Source organism: Hyperolius riggenbachi, chromosome 6 (assembly GCF_040937935.1).
Source record: "Hyperolius riggenbachi isolate aHypRig1 chromosome 6, aHypRig1.pri, whole genome shotgun sequence".
NCBI lineage: Eukaryota > Metazoa > Chordata > Amphibia > Anura > Hyperoliidae > Hyperolius > Hyperolius riggenbachi.
The window spans coordinates 96,298,378-96,312,010 of record NC_090651.1 but is presented as its reverse complement, the minus strand read 5'-3'; the positions used below and the strand labels follow the sequence as shown (position 1 = coordinate 96,312,010).

At 42.7% G+C, this 13,633-nt stretch overlaps 1 protein-coding gene across 1 annotated transcript in view; it reads left to right on the top strand.

The window, feature by feature from the left end:
- The window catches only part of LOC137522057 (uncharacterized), a 499,919-nt gene that overhangs the window by 194,145 nt on the left and 292,141 nt on the right, over positions 1-13,633 (top strand). The window lies entirely within an intron of this gene.

Here is a 13,633-nt window from a genome sequence, read left to right as displayed (position 1 = left end):
AGCTGGGGCTACATGTTGAATGGGAGGAAGGCTACAGTACATATAAACAACCATGCAAGAGACAAACAGCCAACATGTTTTCAAGTTTCTATTAGCTGGTAAGGTGCATACGCATGCAAAATGTATGTTGCCTGCAGGAACTTGATCCCTCAAACGACAGTTAGGGGTCCAGCTTTCTTGCTATGGAGTGGTGTGGAGGAATGGTGACACAGTACATGACAAAGCAGTAGGGAGAAGGAGAATAAAAGCATTGGCTAGATCCCATGCAAGCCGTAGTCAGGCTATTTTTTTTCAGCAGAGGCATTGCCAACCAGCTGCCTCAGCCAACACCCTCTACAGTAGCCTGTGTACAAGGCTTTTGGCTTATTTTACACTGCAAATCACAATACCATCTCAATCGCGTCAAATGCAGAATTGCATTGAAATCGCATGTAGTGTTATAGAGCCCTTAGTCATGTGAGTAAGAGCTCAAAGAACATTGAAATGTGTCGATCTGTTTCTGTCTTAAGGGGCCCATACACCTAACGATTTTCCCGCCGATATACAGCAGATTCGATCACTGTGATCGAATCTGCTGTGAAACCGTTGCGCAAACGCTGACAAAACGATCGACTTCCGTCCGAAATCAATCGTTCCTGTCGATTCCCGTCGATCCGTCCGTGCAGAAGATTTCGCTCGATCACCGGTGGGTTGGGAGTATGTTGATAGCGGCGTTCGAATGCCTGACGACCGACGCTAGCTGCAATACATTACCTGCTCCGCCGGTGCATGTCCCCGCTCTCTCTGCTGTCACTTTTCAGTGCTCGGCTCCTCCAGCTTCACTGAACTTCCTGTCCCGGCAGGAAGTTTAAACAGTAGAGCGCCCTCTACTGTTTAAACTTCCCCGGCAGGAAGTTCAGTGAAGCTGGAGGAGCCGAGCACGGAGCAGAAGACAGCGGAGACTGGGGGACTCGCGCCGGCCTGGAGCAGGTAATGTATTTCGGGGGTGGGGGTGCAGCGGCAGCTTCACAGATGGTGATCGGTTTCATGCTGAAATCGATTCACAATCTGTTTGCAGTAAAGGCAGCCATACGATCCCTCTCTGATCAGATTCGATCAGAGAGGGATCTATCTGTTGGTCGGATCTGATGGCAAATCGACCAGTGTATGGCTACCTTTAGCTGGTTGCTACTTGCAACAAATAAACTTGAACTATATCTAGATTTAGCTTGCTTTATTTAATGGATGATGCCACTATGAAGGGAATTTCTGCCATGCTGGAACCCGCTGAATCATTCTGGTGTTTAGACTGGCGTCGTTCAGTAGTTTTCTGTCTTTGTCTTCCTCTATTGCTGGTGAGTGAGTGATTAGATACAGAGGTCAGGAGATCAGAGAAACTTGTAGTGGAAGCATACGGTTTTCGAGAGCGTGGCTTTCCAGAGGACACAGGAGTTAGGGACTCTGGCAGTGGCATGACTACAATTTATGGGGCCCACATTGAAACTTTTATGAATTTGAATGATTGATTTGAATGGCCACACCCATTCCCTTGCCCCCCTTGGTGCCATTCATGACCTTGGGACCCATCTCACATGGGTCAAAAAAAGAGTGTGATCATCATGATCATCATACCCATAACAAGTGACGCCTCAAAAACACCTGATCTGAAGTATTTTCCCCGGTATCAGAGGAAGGATAGGTTAGTAGTTGGGGCTCCAAAACGGCTCTGGGCACCATTGTGAATGCAGGGGCTTCTTCCCTCTAGTTACAACCTTGGACTCTGGTTCTGGTCAGAATGACAACCAGTTTAATGCTTAATTTAACAAGGTAGGGGGCCAGAATGTTCTTAAATTTTTTGTAGTATAAGGCCGTGAAGCCATCTGGCCCAGGAGCCTTACCCTGTTTCAGGTATTTGATAGCTATTTGGACTTCCAGTTCTGAGATTGGTAAGTTTAGAGCTAGTGCTTTTTCTGGGCGAAACAGTAATGTCATGTCCAGCTGAGGACCTTCCTAGCCAGCCAAGGTGGAGAGCTTCACAGCTGGGCCTTTTTGGGTCCTATCAGAAATCAGCTTCTAAAGAGCTGCCTACCAGCCCTGGCATTACCCACTGTGAATGCTTTGTGCACTAGATATCAGTTTGTGCTAGGATATGAGTGCCGCAGTCTTACATTGTCTCATTTCCCAACATTCACTTCTGTTCAGACTACCCACGTTGTTCTGCAATCACCTTTGTTGTAGCCAACACTTGAAGTGGACTTGCACAGGGCAGAAAAAAAACATAGAGAAATGCACCCTGTATGTATAGCAAAGTCCCCGTTATCTGGAACTCAGGCAACAGGAAGTCTCAAGTAACCGGCATGCCTGAGGGATAATGGGGACTATAGTTTTGGATGCATTACCAAGCCTCCAGCGACGTCTAGCAGCTCCTAGCGACTTTCTGGCGCCATGCACGGAAGCAAGCGAGTCACCTGACCCAATGTCTAATTCCCCCTCATCTGTGACTAATCACAAGTGAAATTTGATCTCTCCGCTGTGTCAGCACGCTGCCTTGTCAGAGCAGCTAATTTGTAAACACAGGATGTCAACCCTATTTCTGCTTCCCGGGAAAGCAGGAAATGGACACGGCAGATTTATTGCAGGATTTGTATCAGCTGCAACAAAGAAATGTTTTACTTTAACGGTTATTATGCTGTTGCTTATCTTTTAGAGCAGAGAGAAAGTTCTGAGTTCAGGTTCACTTTAGCATTTCAAGCTAACCAAAGCATGACTTTGCCTCACCTCTGGATCTTGCAATTTTTCACAGATGCTGCGGGATATTTGTTACATTCAGATGCGAGAATGTTTTCGAACTTAATGAATTATTTCTTGGCCTGCTCTAGCAGCTCAGCTCGCAGGATAATACCGCCAAAGCTTAATCTGACATCTGCGTGAGAAGCAATGGTAAAACGCTGCCATGGAAGGTGTTAAATCCATCACAATGCTGACTTAATCTTCCGCTGAATACGGCTTGTTTGATTGCAGTGTAAGGAGATAATTCCCAGTTTTGTTACTTTGTTCATTTAATAAAGGGGCAGGTAGAGGTAGGTAGGTGTCGGTGGGATGTGTAAATTACTGTGTGCGGAAATAAGGTGAGCGTGAGTGGAATTCGGTGAATAGAGACACCTCCTGGCTTTCTACTCCCACCTTGTTTTCGGTGAACTGCTGGCTTTATCATGCTTTAATGAGATTCCAATCTTAGGAAAAAAACAAGTTTATTTTCCTTTTCAGAGGCCTAACACAATATACTGTATACAGGATATTATTAATTTAAAATCTTGCTCACAGTTTGGTTCTCCTGCAAGAACTGACTGAAAACAGAATGTAACTTTTGTTAGAACAAATGGATCCATATTTTATGTCTGCCTGGAGAGGTTCTCTTTGTTTACTCCAGAGACAGGAATGTACAGATACCGTACAGTCAATCATTTTACATCCCACCTAGGTATCAGCCATGCGGGTGTGAGACTAATACGACGGTGTAATCTTTCCGCTCTGTGTTTGGAGATAATCAAACTCAAGAGGCCCACTTCCTGTAACTGCGAACAAACTGTACGTGCCGTGGCCATGTCCTTGGAGGCACGTGGAGCTGGCTGTACTGCAATGCACTGTTACAAGCTGATTATAAGAAACCAAGTGCATGTAGGATTACAAAAGGGGCTAAATAAGGGCCCTCCATTTCACAAAGAGCTTTAATTTATAAAACACACACTTGCTAAATGGGGCTTACAAAAAGGTTAGGCCCCAAAAGGCATAGTGACATTAGCCACTCTGCAACTGGGAACTTGAACAGAGAGGTGTCAAAAGGCGAAGCAGGAAAAAATGGTGCACAAGGCACCATGGAAAGAAGGGAGCCAGCGGCAATGATAAAGCCACGATTAGTGGCAATAGCAAGAATTTGCATAGCATGTAGCTCCGGGACCCGCTATTTTATCAGGTGCCTCCGGGTGCCCAAATTTCCATCTATTGTCACTGATCGCTGCTTTTTGGCACGGTTTTTTTTTTGTGCTAGGTGTGTGTGTGTGGGGGGGGGGAGGGGGGAGGGAGGGGGGTCCTTGGAGTTAAAGGTATACTGAGCAGGTACAAAATAACAAAATTGGTACTTACCTGGGGCTTCCTCCAGCCCACTCTAGGCCACAAGGTCTCTGGCGTTGTCCTAGCTCCTCTCCCGCTCCTGCTGGCGGCTACGTTAATTACGTTATGTTACGTGTCATCACGACGGCCGCTATGCATCATCAGCCTGTGTGAGAGTCCTGCGCATCACTGTTCTCGAACTCTGAACTGTGCATGGACAGAACTCTCACGTCTGCCGGCGTGATGATGCATAGTGGCCGGCGTGATGACGCATAACATGCGCCTCGGGACTTGTAGTGGCGACTTCAGGCAGAAGTTGCCAATTAATGGAGCCGCCAGAGGAACCGGAGAGGAGTCTGGAATGGACTGGAGGAAGCCCCAGGTAAGTACCAATTCTGTTTTTTTGTACCTGCTCAGTATCCCATTACCTCCAAGGCACCATCGGGGGATATGAGGTTAGAGTAAGGCACCTCTGTGGGATTAAGGTAAGGCACCACCGGAATGGGATAAGGTTAGTCATTTGTAGAGGGGAGGGTTCTGTGTGACAGTAGGGCTAGGTTAGGTTATAGTTAAATTTAGCAAGTTTGTGTGTAATAAATTAAAAGTGTATGTGCAAAGGACGTTTTGCGTTTGTCTTTTTTGTATAAAAATTGCTCTATTACTGCCTAAAGTGGCCTTGCTGCTGAGAACACTGCATAATTATATCAAGCAGAGGCTACATTGAAGAATTTTGTGTGCTTGCTATTAAAAAATATACACTGTGTCTCTGGAGACAGGATCCTCTTTGTTTGTTGTCAGTAGTGCTTCCGATTAACTTTATGGTTTGTTTTGTGCAGGTAAGATATAATGCAAATAAAAACAGAATGTGAGTATCTGCAAATCAAGTAATCCCATATTTAACTGAAAATAAAGCAGTTCAAAGACCACATTGCACTTGCTGAAACTAAGGGCTTAGACACACTATAAGTGCTTTTCTGAACGCTTTTTAGCCTTCAGCTCTTTCTGAGAGCTTTTAAAAAAAACCCGCTCCCATTGACTTACATTAAATTCGCAGTAAAATCGCAATTGCAGTAAAAATGCGCGATTTTACCACGATCGTGATTTTAATGGAAGTCAATGGGGGCATTTTTTAAAAAGCTGTCTGAAAGCGCTGGAGGCTTAAAAGCGCTCCGAAAAGCGCTTATAGTGTGCCTGAGCCCTAAGAAATGTTATTGTTTTATGGAAAATAAAAGCTCATTTTGAATTCATGCTTACAGCATATGTCTAAAACCTTAGGACAGGATAATGATGGTAGCACTGTATCGCATCACCGATTTTTTTAACAAAACCTTGTAAATGTTTGAGAACTCAAAGACCAATTGTTGTAGTTTTGAAAATGAAATGTTGTCCCATTCATCCCAAATATCAGATTTCCCCTGCTTAATAGTCCAGGGTCATCTTTGCCACACTTTTAATTTAAAAACGTGCCAAATGTAATTAGCAGGTCTGAATTATGGATCACAGGGGTGCCTGGCTCTTCTACTGACCACATATGCTATTGCTCTGTTGTTATTGCCTGATGAAGCGGGATCAAACCTGCGAAACGCGTTGCATATTTGGAGTTGATAAATAAAATATATTGACTGTCTTTACTACAGTCGTTGTGTGTCTACTTGGAGGAGGTAAGTCCACCAGTGCCTGCTCTATTTACCAAGAATTTAAGCTAATTTAGCTTCCTTTTATCCTTTTGGCGCCTCTGTTCTCCTGCATAATATTGAGTCCACCCTGGGTGGAGGGTTGAACCCCCTTTTTTCTCATCTACAGAGAGCGACTTCTTATTCCTGAGTGGGGTCAGGAAAATCTCCCCACCTGCGTTTACAGTGGTTGCCTAATGGTAACCCTGGTTTGTGAGTATTATTATTTACTCTATCTAGTAACCATTTACCAGTACATATTACACTATTGGGGCTCTTGGTGTTTCTTGTTTTTAGAAAGTAGGTTGTGAGGGATTATAAGACATCAGTCTAACAAGAAGCTATTATACCTGTAGATGTAAGTCTGTATGGATAGGAGCATAGCTACTGTACAGGCAAACTAATCTTAAAGTTTCTTTTATTCAAAAAGATCAGTTCCAAATGCGTTGCTTATCATTTACACAATTGCTTTGAAATGTTGCCCTTTACAAATTTGAATACAGTTGGCCTTTAAAATAATTATTCAGGTCCACATTAGCTATAGCTGAAGCTAAATCTGATTTACCATGCCCATTTTTGGGCAAAATATTCCCATTCTCCATAAGCCTCCTAGATTAATGGACTCAGAACATGGAGTTGGGAAATGTTGAAGACATTAGTAAAATTCCAGCATCAGTCCCCCTATGTCTGTCTCCAATCTGTGACAGGCCCTCTGCATTTGGTTTTTATATGCCTGCCTGGATACTTTATATTTCTGTTTTAAAACATGACTAAAATTGTTATCCTCCTGCCAAATATGGTAAATATGCACATCATGTTATCATTTGAAACTGTTTCAAAACAATTCATCAGTTCTTAGCCAAGGTTGTCACATTGTGAAAAATGTCCTTCTTGTGGCCTCTCAGATCTGAAAGAAATTTCCATTAAAATTTCTAAGCTCCGCATTGTTTACATTCATTCTCTGGTATAGGTTTTTAGTGTGCATTTTTCACTGGAGACGAATGCAGCAGCCTGGAGATTGCACTGTACAACCCCCAGCAAAGCATTAAATATGTAGAAGAAACATATACCTTGGAAAAGCTGCCTCTTTCCACAGTTTAAAAATAATTGCCATATTGCTATACTATGCTGTGGTTATATCTTACAAGGAGAGCTATAAAGCACACACACACATAAACACATATGTACACTTGTGAAAAAAACTGATGTACACTAGGGATGTTTAAAGGGAATCTGAAGTGAAAATAAACTTATGATATGATGATTTGTAAGTGTAGTACAGCTAACAAATAGAACATTAGTAGCACAGATATAAGTCTCATATTGTTTACAGTACAGGAAAAGTTAATAAACTTTAGTTGTTAGCTATGCAAAAGAGCTTCTCTGAGCTCTCCAACTAATTTAGTCAGAGATCAATGCAATTTTCTGAAGCATTTATCTCAAACTGTCACTGTTACTTGTTTGCTTAACCACTTTACCCCGCAGTAGCGTGTATCTACGCTCCTTTTGACATTCTTTCCCCACCAGGAGCGTAGATACACGCACCCCCGCCACTACCGCTGCTGTCTGCGCTCCGGATCGCTCGTGCGCACGCTCCCGCGCTCGCCCTGACATCAATGAACGGGAAAAACCATTCCCGTTCGTTGATCTAAGCCCCCCAGCAATGATCGGCTGCTTCTATGAGAAACAGCGCGATCATTGTGAAAAATAAAGTTCCCCAGCCTCATTGCACTTCCTGTAAGCGTACTTCCTACGCTTACAGGTCGCATGCACAAAAAATTACTGTGGCCATCTTGTGGCCAAATAGTAAAACTACACCCAAAAACATATTTCATATATAAATATATAGTTTTACATTATAAATTAACTCATTACCTCCCACACTTCCCAATTTTTTATTTTATTTTGTAATAAAAAGAAAAAAAAATACAAAAAAAAGTACATAAATAGTTACCTTAGGGACTGAACTCTTTAAATATTTATGTCAAGAGGGTACAACACTGTTACTTTATAAACTATGGGCTTGTAATTAGGGATGGACGCAAAACTGAAAAAAATGCACCTTTATTTCCAAATAAAATATTGGCGCCAAACATTGTGATAGGGGCATAATTTAAACGGTGTAATAACCGGGACAGATGGGCAAATAAATTTCATGGGTTTTAATTACAGTAGCATGCATTTTTTAAAAACTATAATGGCCGAAAACTGAAAAATAATGAATTTTTTCCCACATTTTTCCTATTTTCCCATTAAAACACATTTAGAATAAAATAATTCTTGGCATAATGTCCCACCTAAAGAAAGCCTAATTGGTGGCGCAAAAAACAAGATATAGTTCATTTCATTGCGATAATTAATGATAAAGTTATAGACGAATGAATGGAAGGAGCGCTGAAAGGTGAAAATTGCTCTGGTGCTCCAGGGGTAAAACCCCTCAGTGGTGAAGTGGTTAAGGTTTTTATGCCAGCAAGTTCAAAGGTTCATTAGCTGTTTCATCATTTAAAATACAGAGGGTAAATTTAAAACTACAAATATTAGAGAATGATGCAATATTATAGAAAAACAGCTATGTAACTGAAAATAAAAACAAACTTTTCTTTGCTACTAATGTTCCATTACCTATCCGTACTACACATACAATTCATTATATCATAACTATTTTATGCTTCAGTGTCACTGTAAAATCAATATTGCATTGACTAGTCCTAGATATTCATTAACAAGTGCATAAGAAAATTCAAAAGACAGAACAAAAAAACAACCCCCCCCCCCCCCCCAAAAAAAAAAAGAAAAAAGAAAAGAAAATCAATTCAGTGCTTGGCATTCCCACCATTTGCCCTTAAAACTGTTAATCAACCATGGCCTATATAAATCTCTAAGGGCTAGTTCACAGTGCTCAGTTGCGTTACAGGATAATTCTGCATGTCAACTCCCTGCCCATACAATTCCATGGGCCCGTTCACAGTACTGCGTTGTAACTGATTGCGTTATTCTAACTCGCTGCATGCAGGCTTTGTATTAAAGTCTATGTCCAGTCTCCACTGCAGTTCACCGTCATTACAATGCATTATAACACGTGCGCTTAGCAATTGACCATTGTGAACCTAGCCTAATGGTGGCCACTAATGATCCAATCTTTTTCATCCAATCTTACCATTTCTATGTAATATAAGGTAACTGCCTGAAGTATCCATTCAGTATATTCACTCAATTTAACCGTATACTACATAGATTTGGTAAGATTGGATGAAATAGATTGGATCTTTAGTGGCCACCTTAAAGGTGCCCAAACATCAGACAATGTATGGGCCGAACGACCAAGCAACAGATCTCTCTCCAAGAAACAGATCTCTCTGATCAAATCTGATCAGAGAGAGGTCTGTTGGCTGCTCATGTACCGCAGGCCGATTTCCAAAAGATTTCAGCATGAAATGTCTCAGGAATCGGCCGTGAGACTGACACGCACAGCACACCTGTCATTATTGCTTACAGCGGCGGAGCGCGTACTGAGAGCGTGCTTATCCAATGGGAGGCAAGTGCCATGCGGGGGGCGGGGCTGATAGGGAGAAACTCCCGGTGACTGGACTGTAGTTAGTCCCTTTACTAGTGACAAACACAGGTGCTGGCACAGCACACGGACGTGGTGTCACAGTGACCTGCTGCGCTACAGTGACGTGTGCAGCCATAGTGACCACGTACCCCCGCAGTGAGCACATGTGGTGCCCTTCCCCACCCTTCCCCCGGCACATGCACAGATGGTACATGCCTAAGACCGCCCCTGTTTCCTGAATTTATCCCTTAGCATTACAGTGTGTACATGCCTATGAGCGGATGCTTTTTTTCTACATTTCTAAATGTAAGAAAAAATGGACAGTAAACATATATAGATATAAATAAGATTGTTGTGATGTTTTATAAATCGTTTTTTCCTGACAAAATGCGAAGATAAAATGCAACATCTCCTGCTATTTGCTGGTGATAACTGTAAACACTGCCTGCCCCATACAACCTCATGTGTTTGTCAGCAATAAATAATAAATACACCATATGATGTCACAGGCATGCCTTTTTAACATATAAATGCCACAATCTGGTCATCGTTGCTCACTGCGGCAATAATAAATCAGGATCAGAAAGTCATGGGCAGCAGGAACTGCAAATCAAGCCAAATACCAAGGGGAAGCTCAGCATGCACTGGAAATTTACAGTACCAATTAAAAGTAATTAATGTTTATGTTTTTATGATAAAATATCCATGTAAAAGTAATGTAATTCATTCCTATTCTAATAATTAGCAGTGATACTGCAACGCAACTTCCCAAGCAATAGGGGCTCTGCAAGGAAACTTTATCGGGCCTGGAAGGCTGACAATCCACAATTACAGTAATTGTCATATTTACATACAGTACGGAGCTGATGTTCATCTCTCAGAGCTTGCCTGTTGTCTTAACACATCCCAGCTATGTTTATGTTGTGTGACTTTCTGTGGCGTGTTTTATGCCCTTCTTCATGAGGAACATCAGAGGAGGGAACAAAGACTTGAGGCCGTCTGCATGAGATGGCTTCCCGGAAAAAGCAGAAGACTTTTCTGTATAATTGGCTAGCGTTCTGCAGTTAGAACCTCAGCCTGTTATCCCTAGAATAGCATGGAAAGGACAGAACGGCACAGTATCTTATGACTATCATTTATTACTTCTGCAGATTCTGTTCACTGAAGGAAATATGTTACACTGTATTTTGTGACTAGATAGTGTTAAATTGTCACCAACTTTTGCGGTCTGTGTCATCAGTAGCCAGTCACTGACATGGGCGCTGTAGGAAATAGACACTGATCATTATTAACTACTTGCAGACCACGTTGGTAGAAATCTACGTCCTGCAGGTATCTGTGTGGCTCTGGCAGGACATCGATGTCAACTGCTTTGCTGCGCACAACTGAAGATTGTGCCAATCTACACCCGCCACAGGACCCTCTCTCTGCCATCTCTATGATGGCAGAGCTCTGTGAGCCGGTCAGGAGCTGATTTCATTGGCTCCTGACCGTGTGATCACTGTGAGCTAATACCGTTGGCTTACAATGATGAACAGGGTCAGGAGCCAATGAAAGCGGCTCCTGACCGGCGCACAGAGCTTTGCCGTCTTAATGACCACAGACGCAAGGGGCCTGGAGCAATGGGAGAATGGCGTGACCGGCAAAAGTAGCGTGTATATGCGGCTATTCATCAGGAGGTTATGTGCTATGTATCTAATAGATTTGTCCCTCTTTCTAGCTGTAGCTTAGTGGCTCCTTACCAGTCTACCTGTCTCAGGCACAGCATTAGTGGCATTGCTAAAGGGTAGGAAGCTGTTCAGGTCAACCTCTGCTGAGAATCTAGTGTGTGTACAGCGATAGTAGACCCTCGCCGATGCGTCGGTGAGAAATCCAGCCGGATGGATCAGATGCCCTCTTGCTCAGTACTGCACTGTGCTTTGTCCCTTCCCTGCCATAGTAACAGAATGCGTTACCAACATGCAGGCTTGCAATGCATCTGTACAGATCTCAGCACCACACGGTCTCCCGAGGGACTGTCAGTGGCAGAAACTGAAAGTGTGTACATAGTCATTTAGTCTGGGATCAGGAGTGGATGTTTAAAGAGGAACTGTAGTGAAAATAACATAATGAATACAATTGCTTATTGTTTACAATATTCATTTGTAAATTATTTAGCCAGTATTTGCCCATTGTAAATGTTTTCCTTTCCCTGATTATACATTCTGACATTGATCACAGGTGGTGACATCTTTGGTCCTACTAGGTGATCTGTATGGAATGTTCATTACCGAGAGTTCTATTTACAGAGGGAGATCCTGCTTGCTTGGAATTGGGAAACAACCGTTATTTCCCACAATGCAACAAGGTCCACAGACAGGAAACTGTCAGGGCCATGATCCTGACATCACACTGTGGGAGGGGTTTCACTACAATATCAGTCACAAAAAGCCCCATGATGATCCAAATTGTAGAGATCAGAACGCTCAAACCCCCTACCAGTTCGACCAGTGGGTGCAGGATCTGGGAAGCCAAACCAGTCAAAAGATATGCACAAAAGGATCCGCAAACCAAGCAGTGGTGGAGAAATGCTGGTATTCTTTATTCAGGAATTCCACATGGCAAAATATTGTAAAATCACAAGGTTCAACTGACGCGTGTCGGGCTTACAATCTGCCCTTAGTCATAGTTAAAGGTGAACCTGCAAGGGGAGGGCTCTACTTCAGAGTCGCATATAATAGCCCATTTAGTAAAGGAGAGAAGAAAATGGGGGAAAAGAAGGGGGGGAAACAGGGGAATGCATAAATCCCATGAATGAGAGAGAATCGGAGGGAAAACAAACATATAAAGTCAACAATCGTAAACTAAGTTCAGATCCCAGCGTGTATTGAGACCCATAGGAGTACGAGTATCCATCCTATGTATCCAATAAGCTTCTCGCCTCAAAAGTAATTTGTAGGTGTCTCCACCTCTCTTAGGACTCACTATACGTTCCACCCCTTGAAAAGTAAAAGAAGAAAGATTGCCCTCATGAACATTTTTAGTGTTTAGACACTGCCGACTTTTTGAAGGACTTCCAATTAGTGCCACAATAATGTTCCGCAATGCGGGCTCTCAAGTTGCGAGTGGTGCATCCCACGTATTATAAACAGTGGCAGTTTATTGCACGTTGAGAAGCCACACGTTGGCTTCTCAACGTGCAATTACTGCCACTGTCACAGAAAGGGTCCCTCTGTTCTCTCTTTTGCGACTGGTAACAGTTTCCCCATCAAACAGTATGTCAATTGTGACACGAAGTGTGTCATCTATGTTATTTCTTGCACCTCTTGTTGCTTACAATACGTGGGATGCACCACTCGCAACTTGAGAGCCCGCATTGCGGAACATTATTGTGGCACTAATTGGAAGACCTTCAAACAGTCGGCAGTGTCTAAACACTTTAAAAATGTTCATGAGGGCAATCTTTCTTCTTTTACTTTTCAAGGGGTGGAACGTATAGTGAGTCCTAAGAGAGGTGGAGACACCTACAAATTACTTTTGAGACGAGAAGCTTATTGGATACATAGGATGGATACTCGTACTCCTATGGGTCTCAATACACGCTGGGATCTGAACTTAGTTTACGATTGTTGACTTTATATGTTTGTTTTCCCTCCGATTCTCTCTCATTCATGGGATTTATGCATTCCCCTGTTTCCCCCCCATTCTTTTCCCCCATTTTCTTCTCTCCTTTACTAAATGGGCTATTACCGGTATATGCGACTCTGTGTTTTTTCCAGTGTTGGTTTTTTACATTACTTTTTAACATTTGTTAATGGTTGCTATTAAACATAATTGAACATATTAATGCATCTTTGTGTATTTACTATGTCTCTTTTAGGATAATGTATGTGTACATGTGTAATGTTCCCTTTAAGGCGAGGGCTGGTTGAGGTATAGGGTGGAGTTTTCTCTCCTCCCACCTACATAAAGCCCTCCCCTTGCAGGTTCACCTTTAACTATGACTAAGGGCAGATTGTAAGCCCGACACGCATCAGTTGAACCTTGTGATTTTACAATATTTGCCATGTGTAATTCCTGAATAAAGAATACCAGCATTTCTCCACCACTGCTTGGTTTGCGGATCCTTTTGTGCATACCCATGATGATCCGTTTGAGAAAAGGTAAAGATTTCTTGCAGGAAAGGGGGTATCAGCTACTGATTGGGATGAAGTTCAATCCTTGGTTAAAGTTCCTCTTTAAAGAGGATCATCCTTTGGCTTCAGCAGGGCTGACACTTCCATGAAGTGAGAGGACACAGCAGCTTCAGGCAAATCATAATGCCTAACAAGACATGACC